Here is a 15,266-nt window from a genome sequence, read left to right as displayed (position 1 = left end):
GACTGTATGAGCTAATGAGTACTTTTGGCAAGCAATAATCATAATGATCTAACTAAGGTACCTTCCAAAAGGCAAAGAAAAATTACAGAGTAACAAATTCCTCGGCATTGAGAACTAGGGCTCATCTTATAAGTGACCGAACCTTATCAAACCAGACCATGATAGAAGATTATACTCAGAAAAGGAACAAAAAAAAAATCTGAAAAACAGCAGATTTTAGATACAACTTCAATTTCACACTTGATCTTAGCCAAAAGGCCGAGAAGCGATACAACTTCAATTTCAAGTAACCTTAATTTACCTTGTTATGCTTAGGCTGTGTCTCCAAGAAAAACTGGGGTTAATAAAGTCTCCATAGAGGACTTATGTGCTTGCCAGTTCCTGGATGAAGTTCACGACAGGTTCCTGGGGTCCCCTTCTTCTTCTGCCTTCTCACCAGGTGTCTTATTTCTTGCTTACACTTCTCAATAGTCTACTTAAGCTAGAATGATTTGACAAATAGTAAATTTTCCCCAGAGCAAAATTATTCATCCACGTTTCTTTTCTAAATCCAGGAAAAGCATTTTACAGGAACCAAGCACTCAAGGATGCAGAGGAGAATGAGGCCTAGCACCACGGATCATCTGGTAGCCTGCAGCTTCTATGTCTCTCTGTTCTCAAACTTTACAAACCTTTAAAACACTTCTAGAGATCTGTTGGTAACTCAACAGCTCAGAAATGAGAGTGTTGTCCTTAATATGAAGGCAGAAAGCAATCTCAGTCCCCTGTTTCTGAAGACTAGGACGTGTTTAATTCTTGCCTCTAGAGGGGTCACTTACTAATCTGAAAGAAGACAGAGGAATTCTATAAAACAAACATAGCTGTGGAATACTCATCCCTGGATGCAGCAGCTGTGTCACATCCCCTCTTCCCAAAGCTCGAGGATCATCACGGAAGAAGGAAGGGAAAGATTGTAAGAGCCAGAAAAGGCGATGTCTACAAGGATACACTGGTTTTTTGGACAAAACGGGTCAGATGCATATATAAATTCATGAGCCCAAAGTCCCACCCCCAGCTATGGACATCTTGGCAATTGACAGCTGCTAGGAGAGACGACTTCTTCTTTGAGAGAGTTACACCTGGTAGGTGAACCATACTCCAGAAGATAGCCCTATGTGGGACAGTATAAGGCGAGCATAACTTGTACTTGGTGCATTCTATTTTAAAACAAGAGGACAGAATGTTGGGAAGATACGTGTCTTAGCTCACTTCTCTTTTGCTGAGCAAAGGCAACTTGGAGACTTAAGGGTTCACTTGGCATACTGGTGACAGTCCATTATCAAAGGAAGCCAAGTCAAAAGGGCAAAGTAGGAATCGAGAGGTAAGAACTGAAGTAGAGACTACAGAGGAATGTATCTGACTGGCTTGTTCCACATGGCTTGCTCGTTTTGATTTGTTAAACAACTAAGGACCTCCTGCCTACATTGCTCTCCTTCCTCAATCAACCCTAAACCAAGGAAACGCCACAGACTTGCCGACAAGCCAATCTGGTGGAGGCCAATCCCCAACTACACTTCCTTCCTCCCAAATGAGCAGCAGTAGGGAAGGAGAATTCCTCTGGGAGGAGATGGGGGAGGTGAATACGATCAAATACATTGCACAAAATTCTCAAGTAACTAATAAAAATGAGAAAAAAAATCAAAGGAAATTCAGAACACCAAAAAAGTGATATTGGCCGCTGTCTTACACTCCATCATTATTATCATCATTAATAATGGAATTTTTTCAGATGTTTATCTACAGAGCATTATCATTTTCAAAGATAAATAAATCCATAATGCTTCTAAAACAAGTCAGACTAGAACAGATGTGCTGTGATTCCATGACCAGGCTCAGCTTTAAACATGTTACATACGCGTAACAACCACAAGGCAGTCTAAAATACTAGCATTCTTTGGCTGTTTAATATTTCTGTCACATCCTTAATATCACCACATATCTATCAACTTTTATTATTCATAATTATTTCTTATTATTTATAATTAATTCATATTATTTCTTCTCTTTCCTCTATCGGAGCTAGAAACAAATGGACTTGCCTTTTGTTTAACTTTTCACTAACTTTTATAATCTCTATCGAAGGAAAACAGATACAAGGAATATTTTCTTCAAATATATTTCTTCTCTCTTAAGCAATTCTTATTGAGATTTAGGCGGGCCTTATATTTTGTAGTCAAATGATTCTGTTACAATTGAAGACCCAGAAATGAACCCACACACCTATGGTCACTTGATTTTTGACAAAGGAGCCAAAACCATCCAATGGAAAAAAGATAGCATTTTCAGCAAATGGTGCTGGTTCAACTGGAGGGCAACATGTAGAAGAATGCAGATCGATCCATGCTTATCACCCTGTACAAAGCTTAAGTCCAAGTGGATCAAGGACCTCCACATCAAACCAGACACACTCAAACTAATAGAAGAAAAACTAGGGAAGCATCTGGAACACATGGGCACTGGAAAAAATTTCCTGAACAAAACACCAATGGCTTACGCTCTAAGATCAAGAATCAACAAATGGGATCTCATAAAACTGCAAAGCTTCTGTAAGGCAAAGGACACTGTGGTTAGGACAAAACGGCAACCAACAGATTGGGAAAAGATATTTACCAATCCTACAACAGATAGAGGCCTTATATCCAAAATATACAAAGAACTCAAGAAGTTAGACCGCAGGGAGACAAATAACCCTATTAAAAAATGGGGTTCAGAGCTAAACAAAGAATTCACAGCTGAGGAATGCCGAATGGCTGAGAAACACCTAAAGAAATGTTCAACATCTTTAGTCATAAGGGAAATGCAAATCAAAACAACCCTGAGATTTCACCTCACACCAGTGAGAATGGCTAAGATCAAAAACTCAGGTGACAGCAGATGCTGGTGAGGATGTGGAGAAAGAGGAACACTCCTCCATTGTTGGTGGGATTGCAGACTGGTAAAACCATTCTGGAAATCAGTCTGGAGGTTCCTCAGAAAATTGGACATTGAACTGCCTGAGGATCCAGCTATACCTCTCTTGGGCATATACCCAAAAGATGCCTCAACATATAAAAGAGACACGTGCTCCACTATGTTCATCGCAGCCTTATTTGTAATAGCCAGAAACTGGAAAGAACCCAGATGCCCTTCAACAGAGGAATGGATACAGAAAATGTGGTACATCTACACAATGGAATATTACTCAGCTATCAAAAACAACGACTTTATGAAATTCGTAGGCAAATGGTTGGAACTGGAAAATATCATCCTGAGTGAGCTAACCCAATCACAGAAAGACATACATGGTATGCACTCATTGATAAGTGGCTATTAGCCCAAATGCTTGAATTACCCTAGATGCCTAGAACAAACGAAACTCAAGACAGATGATCAAAATGTGAATGCTTCACTCCTTCTTTAAATGAGGAAAAAGGATTCCCTTGGCAGGGAAGGGAGAGGCAAAGATTAAAACAGAGACTGAAGGAACTCCCATTCAGAGCCTGCCCCACATGTGGCCTATACATATACAGCCACCCAATTAGACAAGATGGATGAAGCAAAGAAGTGCAGACAGACAGGAGCCGGATGTAGATCGCTCCTGAGAGACACAGCCAGAATACAGCAAATACAGAGGCGAATGCCAGCAGCAAACCACTGAACTGAGAATAGGTCCCCCGTTGAAGGAATCAGAGAAAGAACTGGAAGAGCTTGAAGGGGCTCGAGACCCCAAAAGTACAACAATGCCAAGCAACCAGAGCTTCCAGGGACTAAGCCACTACCTAAAGACTATACATGGACTGACCCTGGACTCTGACCCCATAGGTGGCAATGAATATCCTAGTAAGAGCACCAGTGGAAGGGGAAGCCCTGGGTCCTGCTAAGACTGAACCCCCAGTGAACTAGACTATGGGGGGAGGGCGGCAATGGGGGGAGGGTTGGGAGGGGAACACCCATAAGGAAGGGGAGGGGGGAGGGGGATGTTTGCCCGGAAACCGGGAAAGGGAATAACACTTGAAATGTATATAAGAAATACTCAAGTTAATAAAAATAAATAAATAAATAAATAAATGATTCTGTTACAAATTATATATTATTTATTTTTTCTATTCTTAATTTTTATATTTTTATTGGACATTTTTATTTATTGACATTTCAAATGTTATCCCCTTTCCTGGTTTCCCATCCATAAGCCACCTACCCCATCCCCCACTCCCCCTTCTTCTATGAGGGTGCTCCCCCACCCATCTATCCACCCCTTCCCACCTCCTTGTCCTCACATTCCCCTACACTGGGGCATTGAGCCTTGGTAGGACCAAGGGCTTCTCCCCCCAGTGGTGCCCAACAAAGTCATCCTCTGCTACATATTGCAGCTGGAGCCATGAGTCTGTCCATGTGTACTCTTTGGATGGTAGATAATTCTTAATTTTTATAATCTGTAATGATACAAATAAATTTGGTTTTCATTATCTCAACAATGTTTCATCTTCTATTGATTGGTAAAATTTCTGAACCATATTGATGGATATTTAACTTAAATAATATTTCCTATCAGTTTTAGGATAATATATATAAACATTAAGGCATATTTTTGCATTTTATTCACAGCCACTATACTCATGTCTTAAGTATCTTTGAGACCCTGGTACTTGTTTATGTAGCTTCTCCTCTGACATGAAATTCCCAGGTATTTCAAACCCTGATCTCCTCCTTCTTACAGAGAGTGGGAGTGAGCACTCTTTAGACCCTAGCAGCAGGACTGTGCTTCTCAATCCTCAGTCACTGTCCAGGTTTCTTCTCTTTCCTCTATCGGAGCTAGAAACAAATGGACTTGCCTTTTGCCTCTGTCCTTATAACTTTGGACCTCTCCTCCATTGCTTTGAGTCCTCCTGCCCAGCCTGTGGCTGAATTACCCTCATGTGTGTGTTCCCTCCCTGCTCACCTGGAGCCAGGCTTGCTGGTGTTACACTCCTTTATCTTCCCTCTCTCCCAGGTAGGTAGAGACAAGAGGATAGTTCCTCCCAGGAGTGTGGGTGAGGGCTTCCTCATGGGAGCTTATGTGAAGGCCCCCTCAGAGAACTGTGGGTGAGGAACTCCTCATAGGAGTGTGGGTAAGGTTCCTCACAAGAATTGGACAAGGGGTGACTCACTGGAATGTGGGTGAGGGGTTCCTCAATGGAGGGTGGGGGAAGGGTTGAGATTTTTCACAGAAGCATGGGTGACTCTAAAAGAAGGTCTGTCACCAATTGTCCCACTCAAATATGAATGACCTCCCGAAGTCATGTGAAAGAACTCAGAAACAATGGCTTGTTCATCAACTACTTATTCTGGTGTCTTCCTGGACCTCAGGAAGCTGAAGTAGGATTGAATGCAGTTGGGGGCCTGAGCAGGAGGAAGTGAATGACTAGAATCTCAGGTGAGGGCCTGATGACCCTTCTGTCCATTTCTGTGAAAAATGTGAGTAAACGCAGTGTTATGTGTCTCCTGTCATCCAGACAGTTTAGAGTTCTAGATGGCAGTGGCTATGTCCTGCCTGGAGGGCACAGTTCTCTACCACTGACTCCAAAAAGTAAAGAGAAGGGAAAACCAATACATATTTTGTGTATTTACATGCAGACACATACGTGAACACACACAAACACACACCCCACACAGACACACACAGAGGGAAGGAGGGAGGTTATAGGCACACTGTAGTCCTTTCTTCTACAGTATTTATATTTTAAACAGATGTCAACACCCTCTCTCCAACAGTGCCTACCCTCTCCCATGAAGAGGTACCATCTGGTTAAAGAGAGAACCCTTCTTTCAGATATGGTCTAGGGGGCTGGTCACAGGGGGCAGCTCTCCGTGTCATTGAAGGGTCGAGTGAGGTGGCCATCCACACTGCTAGGTACACGGGAGACAGGCACTTTGTCTCCTGTACTGTTCTCTTCAGTGGTCAGTCACAGCTGTAAAAGATTTGTGGTCACAAGTTTTAGACAAGATGTATGACCCCAGTGTATCTGAGCACATCACTGGCAGGGGCCAGAGTCAGATTCTAGGTGACGTTCTTGTGTAGCATTTGTCCACTACCCACTCACCCCCAAACACACACACCATTTCCTTATCTATATGCTCACGTGTGTGCGTGTGGACTCAGGTCTGTTCGGGGATTTGGCATTTACTGGGTTGTTCAGCTTTGCTCACTGAGAGCACTAGAGGGTGGCCACCTCGTCTATTTGGCACGTCCCATCATTCTGTGTTTGAGTGGTTCTTTCATGTTAGAACTTAACAATGCTCCAGGCTCATCTTATGTATTTCCTGCTGAACCCAAACCTAGTTATCTCTGTGGAGAGTCTGGGATCCTTACATAGGAAATTGTAAAAACAAAACAAAACAAAACAACAACATCAACAATAACCAACCCAAAAATAAATTCTGCACTCTGCGGGGTTCATAGTCCTGGGTACTGCACCAGCAGACAGATCTCCACCAACTGATGACACAACCCCTTCCATATCAATCCATCCACTCATCCAAACTTGAGATCACAGTCGGGCGAACGAATCTTGCTTGTTCTCACATGGGCCATTGTGTGTCTCGGTTTCAGTGCTTCCCTTATTCTTGGAACATGAGGTGCCTGCTTCTCAGTACTGCCTTAGATCATTACTTCTGGACTTGTGACTGTGAGTTACGATTTGTCAGCCTTTTATTATTTTGCTCATTGTTCTATTGTCTGTGCGTAGTAAGTGAAAAATTAACATAAGGACTGCAGAGGTTCTCTGTGTCATTAATGGTCTTTATTACTCAGTGGGATCTGAGAAACTCACCAGTCAAAGATTTCTGGTCTCAAGGTGGAAGGCGGCTCATGGTAGTGGAGGTAGATCTAGGTAGAAATTGTGGCTCAGGAGCAATAGGAGGAGGATGGGGAGGGCTTTCTTCTCCAGCGGCCACAGCAGGTATAACGACTATTTGTGGCTCCAAGGCCAAGGACTGAGCAGACAACCTAGCAGAAAATCCATTTCCTAAATGATCTAGGCCATCACAGACAACCAGTTTGCAGTCAGTCTCTCTGTTTATAAATCAGGAAGTCTGGACAAATGAGTTCTGCGGATTAATCTCAGCACAGCTTCCTGGATTTGCATTGGGTTTAGGAAGAAAGAATTCTTATTTTTTTTTATTTCAATAAATGTCAAAATATACTCTCTTGCTATTTCACTGGCAGGGGGAGTCAAAATGACCTTGGAAAGGAGAAAACAAGAGGCATACTACTTAAGAAGTGGTAAATACAGTCCTCTCTTCCTTAGCCCAGCAGGTTGCTGGTTACTCTCAAAGCTCACAAAAGAGATCACAAAGATTAAATGAAGACACAAGCCTAAGGAGAGAAGGCCAACAACAGAGTAAAAGATGACAGCATCAAAACTCAGATGGAGCGATGCACCAGGTCAGCATTTGGGAGCCCAGGGTTCCCAGATGTCCGAGAATAGCCCAATGCAAAACATGCAGAAGAAACACAATGAGAGAAAAGAAAACTAAGACACTTGAGGAAAATAAAAGTTACAAAAAAAAAAAACTTTGAAAATGATAGTCTCGGGACATAAGAGAAGATAATACATGCCTAAAATAGAAGTGTAAGTTTATATGAAAAGGAAAGAGATTCGAATAGACGGAAAGATCCCTTGCATATTAAAATTTGATGTACCAAATCCCAGTAGTAGGATTGGGATATAATCTTGCAAAAATTTCCTAGAAAGTAGAACAAAGAATGCATAGAGGGGAAAGACAGAGCTGATAATAGTAATAGATAGGAGGGTTAAGTAAGTCCAATGTCTGGGGGACAGAATAGAGAGGCGGGCAAGGATGCAACTGAAAACTAAAGGCCAAATATGCTCACTGCTCAAGGATACAGGGTACAGACTAGAGAGCCTCACTAAGGACCAAACGACTGGCCAAATAGAGCCACAGCATAACTGCCCTGGAATGGTAGCATAGGAGAGTATGAGCAGAAATCACAGACAGCCAGGACTCAGCTCCAGAGAGTATTCAAGGGTCAGCATTCTGTGTATGCTGCTATATGACAGGCTTTTGGAGTTTGGAGAAAAGTCGATATTGATATTCAGTCTAGCATGTGACATCTGGATGAATGAATGACACTGTAGGAGAGTGAGAACAGGGTGTATATGCATGTGCGTGCCATGAGCATGTATAAGGTACATGGAGCACATGCATGTATATGTGTACAAGTATGTCTGTGCATTAATGACACACTATTACACACTGCGATCTATTCATCCAATCCTTCCCTTTATCAACTGATATATATATATATATATATTTTAATATTTTTACTTTAAGTGTCAGTGCTGGCCTGCATATACGCATGTAGACCATGTGTATCCAGTGCCAGAAGAGGGCAATGAGTCTCCTGGAACTGGAGTCACATATGCTTATCAGTTATCATATAGGTTCTGGAAAATGAATCCGTGTTCTCTGCAAAAGTAGCCAGTACTTTTAACTGCAGAGCCATTTCTCCATCACATGAACTTCAATTTTCATTGATGTGACAAGTGATTGTCTATAATATCTAGAAATATTTGCTATACATAAATCTGATCAACTAGAGTATGGGAAATTCTGTTGTAAATTTTTTATCCTACCAAAATGAAAAGAAGGTGGTGGTAAGGGCAATGGTACTGTCTCTTTTCTTGGAATAGAGCTGAGGCTTTGGGAGGAGGACCAAGGATGAGGTGAGGGAAGATATGAGGAGAAGAACAGAGTGACTACTGACTACACTAATAGTGTCACTGCATTTCAGACTTGGCCTTTGCCTTTGACCAGAGCCCCTCAGCTGTGCCTTCAGGGCTGGAGTTTAGTCGTAAATGGCTGATGGTTGCTCTAATGTTTATTTATTTACATTCTCTTTTTTATAAAGCCACAAGAGAAAAGGCTTCTGCCAGTAGGGGTGGCCAGGTCAGGCACAAAGGGATATAGGCGGCAGTCATGAGGTTGCAGAAATTTCCTAGTAAAAGGTAAGCTAGGCATCAAGTTGGTAGTCTAGAGGGACAGTAGCTGTGCTTAGTCCAATAATTCTGTGGATCCTAAAAGAAGGCTCCTGATAATGCCAGAACAAATGCTGGGACTTTCCTCTCGAAATTAGAAGGTAACTGGATCTGGGCAGTGGTTTCAGGGAAAGTGTTTGTGTTTTTTGGAGTAGGCACAAGGAATCTAACACGGCACTTTCTAGACTGGAAAGTCAATAGATCAACCTTAGCCAGAATTAAGAGACATATCTACCTATTAGAGTTGGGGAGATCCTCAGTCCTGCTATGCAAACACGAAGACCTCCATTCAGCATCCACATAAAAAAGCCAGGTATGGCAAGAAGACCTACAGAGTCAACTAACCTGGGCCCATGGGGGCTCACAGAGACTAAACCACAATCAAAGAGCATGCACGGGTTGGACTAGGATCCCTAGACATTTGTAGCAGGTGTGCAGCTCCTTCATGTGGGTCCCCTAACAATTGAAGTGTGGGCTCTCTCTGACTCTGCTCCCTGCCTTTCTATCCCCCTCACTTAGCTGGACTGCCTTGTCAGGCCCCAGTGGGAAAGGATGTGCTTAGTACTCCAGAGAATTGATGTGCCAGGACAGGTTGGTACCGATGCAGATCTTCCCATTCTCTGAGGAGAAAAGGAATTGGAGGATGGAGGGAAAGGGTGTGAAGGTAGGACTAGGAGGAGAGGAGAGGGGGCTGCAATCAGGTTGTAAAGTGAAATGATGATGATGATGATGATGATGATAATGATGATGATGATGATGATGCCAGGTGTGGCATGCATGTGTAATCTCGTTCCAGGAAGATGAATACAGGTGAATCCCTGGAACTCATTGCTTAGTTAGCCTACTCAATCATGATCTGTAGGTTCACTGAGAAACCTTGTCAAAAATGATTTTTTTTAAAAAAAATTTAAAGATGAGGAGAGTAACTGAAAAAGACACCCAATATTGACCTCTGACTTCTGTTTAAGTAAATACATATAGACACATGCATGTGCATACCTCTATTCTCTATTGCTACATATACTCAAAGAAACAACAATAAGTCATCTTTGCTCAGCACTACAAAGACACACACATTTTCATACATGAATACATGCATATTGCATACGTGTATATATATGTAAATCCATGCACAGATATACATGTACACACAGAAGTAGCAATGTGTTAACCCATTCAGCACTACAGAAGTGTGTATTAAAATAACATTACGATAATGGCTGAGAGAGGAGCTTTAGAGATGGATGGATGGGATGAGTTGATGGGATGGATGGGTGGAGGAATGATGGGTGGATGGATGATGGATAAATGATAGATGATGGGATGGACTGCTGGGTGGGTAGATGGGAGGATGATGGATAGATTGATGCATGGATGGGTGAATGGATGGGTGTATGGATGGGTGGATGAATGCATAGATGAATGCATGGATGCATAGATCATGGATCATGGATGTATGGATAGGATAAATGGATGATGATGGATGGTTAGGATAGATGGATAGATAGATGAGTGGATGGATGGATGGATGGATGGATGGATGGATGGATGCTGGATGGGGATCATGGGATGGATGGAATGGATAGCCACTGTTTTGCTCAAACCTTGTATAGCCACCTGATCTATAAATAAAAGCATTTAGTTTTGATAAAACAGTATTAACCCATTATATTTTATAAGTCTTAAAGGTAGGCTCATACTTACCTTAAATTATTTTTAATATGAAGGGTTTTATTTTTTATCATGTGGATCCATCTGTAGCTGTCAGTCACTGTCATTTTAGCATTTCTAGTTGAAGAACAAATATAAAAACTTGAAATACACGAACACAAAAGATAATTCCAGATGATGTGCCTTTTCTGATTTAAAATATTTGCAAATATGGAGCATGATAAATGCTCACAATTAAGACTGTAATGGAAATTAACTGCAAGATTGTATGTTTTCAGGAACTACACTCACAGAATGCCTGAAAACACAAGATCCTATTCCTAATTTAAAACGCTGCAAAAATGACCTCCATATCTTTTCTTCAAATTTTTAATTTTAACCACTGCTTAGTCTTCTTAGTATCTCCAGGGTCTTTTTCATACCTGGAAGCTCTGGAGTTGCTGCCCTTTCCAGCTCCTGATGGGCTGAGCTGCCTCTCTGGTCACATAGGTCCAAGGCCCTGTTTCCTAATCACTTCCAGCCAGGGATCATCTGTCTCTCTTTCTCTTTGGGTTTTTGATGTGACTCTCAGTGTTTTCCATGGTCGTGACTGACAGGCTGGGCTATTTCCCACATTTCCCTGCTCCCTCTTTCACTTAATACTTTCACCAAATTAAAAAAAAATATAAATATGTACAGGCTTCAGATAAACAGACTACCACACTGAAACTGTTTAGGAAAGGGAAGCTTCCAGGTCATCACTGATGCCAAGTGGGCTAAAAACCACTTCCTACTTCCCAGATATTGGTCATTTGCATGACAAATAACCGTTTAAAACAGAAAAGCACTCCTTCAGTGCCCCAGGGTGGCATTGAGGTTAGCATTTTCAAGCTAATCAGCCAAAGCTCTTCAGGGCTTGCTATCTTATCCACAAAAGTCAGTGTCACCCTGAGAATGTGCAGTGGCACCACAGCTCGTCAGCAAACTGCTCTGAGCTGGGTGATTATAATACAGATGGCAAACTGTTAGCATGTGAAAGACAAATGGAGATGAGCATTGAAGGTGACAGAAATTAAATGTTCACCTGTGCTATTATCAGCCTCCTCTTCCTCTGACCATGAAACTTGGGAGTAGCCCACAACCAGTGCTTCTTAGCAACGTGGCTTTCAGAGCACTGGTCAAACAAAGGAAGGGAATGACCTGCTATCTCCTGCACTCTGGATTGCAAAGCCAATTAAGCTCTGTGTGAGCTGCCTTCTTTATCCACTTAATTCTTTTAAAGTCGTCCATTAAAGAAAAGTTAAACTTTCATATGCACATATTTGAAGGCATATGGGGAGAAAACACAACACAAGAGAGGTCTAATTTCAGAATCCAAGGGCGGTGCTTGAACTCACAAATGGCGAGGCTGCGAGACAGGGTATGGGGATCTATAGCTACAAGCTCCCTACTGTTAGCAGAATCCTAGCACTCTGCTCTGATGGATCCCTTCCCTGCAGACTCCTTTCTGGGAAAGCAGCAGCCACCTTCTAGGGTGTGAATACCTAGATGGAGTCTCAACCTGTGCCAACAGCGCTGGGAGGAGACAGAGCCTAGGAAGCGACTGAAGAACCCTGCAGGGCTGCAGGATGCAAGCTCAGTCACAGTGGGTCTCACTCTGAGGAGCACTGGGAAAGAGAGGGTCAACTGGGTACACCTTTGGTCATTTTGCACCTAGCTAAAAAAAAGGCAAAGAAAAACCCACCAGACTGAAACTTAGCTTAGGAAGTTCCCATCCCAACTTTACCTCAAAGTGCAAGCCGAAACCCATGTTCCCAATTCCTATGTCAGGTCCTGATCCAACTTCAGATCTTGGAGAAGACACAGGTACTAGGGTTGTACTCTGGCCTCATTTATTTGAAGGTCTGGGAGTATTGATGACCCAAAACACATCCTTCCTCTGAGGGTCACATGGACAGGAACAGCTGAGAAGGCTGACTGCAGGCGATGAGGGACCAGCTGCAGAAGCCTGGTGTGTCTGTCCAGCAACTAAGAGTCAGGACAGAGCATCTGTGAACGGACAACTTCATGTGAACCACCATATTAGCCAGGAGATTAGATCTCTGAAGTAAAGAGAAAGTTTATAGACTTAGGATTTTATCAGTGCAGTGTGCCAGAGTGCAAGTTAGAAAATTAATGTGTATACTTGAATGTTCCCTAGAACATTTCAGAGAATATAAAACCAATAGAATCATGCATACATATGTGCACACAAACATATAAATACATACAATATATGTATATCATATCAATAAACCAAGATATACCTATATCAACCTACACACTAATATATTACTATGCCTACTTGTATGTACATATATATATATGTAGTTACACATGACATAAGGGGTATCTACACATAAAATTATATGACCCATGTGCATACATAAATGTGCACACATATGTACATAAGCATATATATAGACATCCATGGGCATCTCTGTTCTGGTCAGCTTTTCACTGTAATGAACACAGACTCTGAGCAGTAGGTGCCTGGCGCCTGAAAATATACAGACACCCATTTCTCTTTATGGGTAAATAAAGTACCGACTTTACTTATTTTTATTTGGAAGTGTATAAAGTATTTGGGTGTGAGTAAGAGAGAGAGACAGAGAAAGAGAGAGACAGAGAGAGAACTGGTACATATATAATAGAGCAAGTGTTGAAGTCAGGGGAAAACCTTGAATGTCTGTTGCTAACTTGGACCTTGTTTAAGACAGGGTCTCCTGATTATTTCCTGCGGCAGACTGGCTGGATCAAAAACTTTCAGGAAGTGTCACTTCCTCGACCTCCCATCAAAGCTCCGGAATGTTACTGTGGCATGTCTGCCTTTTACTTGGGTTCTGGGAATTCAAAGTCAGATCCTCATACTTTGTTTGCAAATGCTTTTTTACCTACCTCACTATCTCCCTAGCTCAGATCTTAAGTTTTTATTTAGATATAGTAAGAGATTAGCATCAATGACTAATTAGAAATGGAACAGTTTTTAACCACATACTATAATAACATTACTAGCATTACCACTCTTCCACCTAGAAGTTATTATTAACCAAAATAAAAAAGACTTGAACACAAACTTTAGAATACTGTCATAGACCCATTGCCAATCAAGATGGCTGCCAGGTCACTAATGCCAGCATCATAGGCAGAGTGGATACACTGGGCAAGATTCTCATCGTGGGCAAGACAAAATGCTTCACTGTGCTGTTTCAAATAGCATATTGCATGGAGCATAGTTTACTTATTTATGGATTTTTCTCATTTAATATTTTCAGACAGTACCTGAGCACTGGCAGCAACAGTGGTGTGAAGAGGCAGTCATTGTACACGTATGTGAATACACGAATGTACACATACACATTCACACATACATGCATACAAACCTACGATGCACTCTGCCACCCACAAACCTCTGTACACACATGCATGCATGTTAATATTGGCCCTACATGCACTGGTATACAAGAGAGAATAATTAAAGCTGCCTTAAATAAGTCAAGTGAATTCATTGCTTGGAGATAACCATGATATGCAAATTTAACTAAACGAATTTATTTTAGCTGGAAAAGAAACATACAAATAACAAACCTAGGGTGATTTTATGCATGCCTTCACAAAAGAATAAAGTATATTTAAGGAGAATATTCAGGATTATCCACCAGAATTATTAGTACTATAACAAAGAGAGTTTAGCAGTCACTCCAGACAGTGTGGTTCAAACATCAAAGCAGGGAAATGATTTGATGACCAAATCACTCTGGACAACCCTACATCCAACCAGCAGAGACCAAAACGACACCCCGAGCAATCAAACTAAACAGAAGTTTGAGGTTGGATCCCTTCTGCTATATCCTAAACCAAAACACACAAAAATCCAACGACTAAGTCTTGGGAGGACTTAATTAGATAAATTATTGGGAGAAAGACTGAAATCGATGACCTCAATATCAAAATAATAAAATGTCAGTGGATTTAGTGATTTCAGAAGACTTCGAAACCCAAAGAAAAGCCTTAGAGATGGTTTCAAGCAGTAGCCACTGTACACGCCGACTGGGCAGAGAGGGACCTTTCCAGTTCTAGGCTCCACAGCGAGGGCTTACCAGTGCGCAGAGGTTTGCCGTATGCTCCTAGCTGGAGACTCGGCTTTACACTTTCATTTCACAGAGGCCCAAGTAATGTACAAACATAAAATCAAAATTTAAAGTGACAACCAAACTCCCATGAGTTTGGAGGCTTGGATTTGGCCCAACACCGTGACTTCCACTCAGATTCAAACTATTTTTAGCTCCACTATAAAATACAGAGCACCGACAAGCAGCGCTGCAAGCAGGGTCCGCCTAAAATACTAAGAGAAGTGTGAGACACACCATCTGGAAAATGCAAAGGGCAAGAGAAAGAGAAAAAGAAAAAGAAAAAAAAGCCAACAACAACAACAACAAGAGATCGGGCACTGAGGTAGACCTGCAGTCTGTGGAGAGAGAGCAGGTGGCCAGGAGCAAGGGATGACAACGTGCTCAGCAG

At 41.9% G+C, this 15,266-nt stretch overlaps 1 long non-coding RNA gene across 3 annotated transcripts in view; it reads right to left on the bottom strand.

Moving 5' to 3' along the window:
* The window catches only part of LOC102554981 (uncharacterized), a 67,726-nt gene that overhangs the window by 17,635 nt on the left and 34,825 nt on the right, over positions 1–15,266 (bottom strand). For 2 of the 3 annotated variants that reach the window (XR_015622965.1, XR_015622967.1), the window contains 2 exons: positions 12,493–12,808; positions 10,761–10,844 (listed from right to left, as the gene is read on the bottom strand). This is a non-coding gene — a long non-coding RNA (uncharacterized LOC102554981). Of the gene's footprint in view, positions 1–5,776; positions 5,967–10,760; positions 10,845–12,492; positions 12,809–15,266 lie in introns of all 3 variants that reach the window. The other variant, XR_015622966.1, reaches the window with a different exon arrangement.

This window comes from Rattus norvegicus, chromosome 6 (genome assembly GCF_021556685.1).
Source record: "Rattus norvegicus strain SHRSP/BbbUtx chromosome 6, alternate assembly SHRSP_T2T, whole genome shotgun sequence".
NCBI classification, from domain to species: Eukaryota; Metazoa; Chordata; class Mammalia; order Rodentia; family Muridae; genus Rattus; species Rattus norvegicus.
This window is presented reverse-complemented; position numbering and strand designations above follow the sequence as displayed.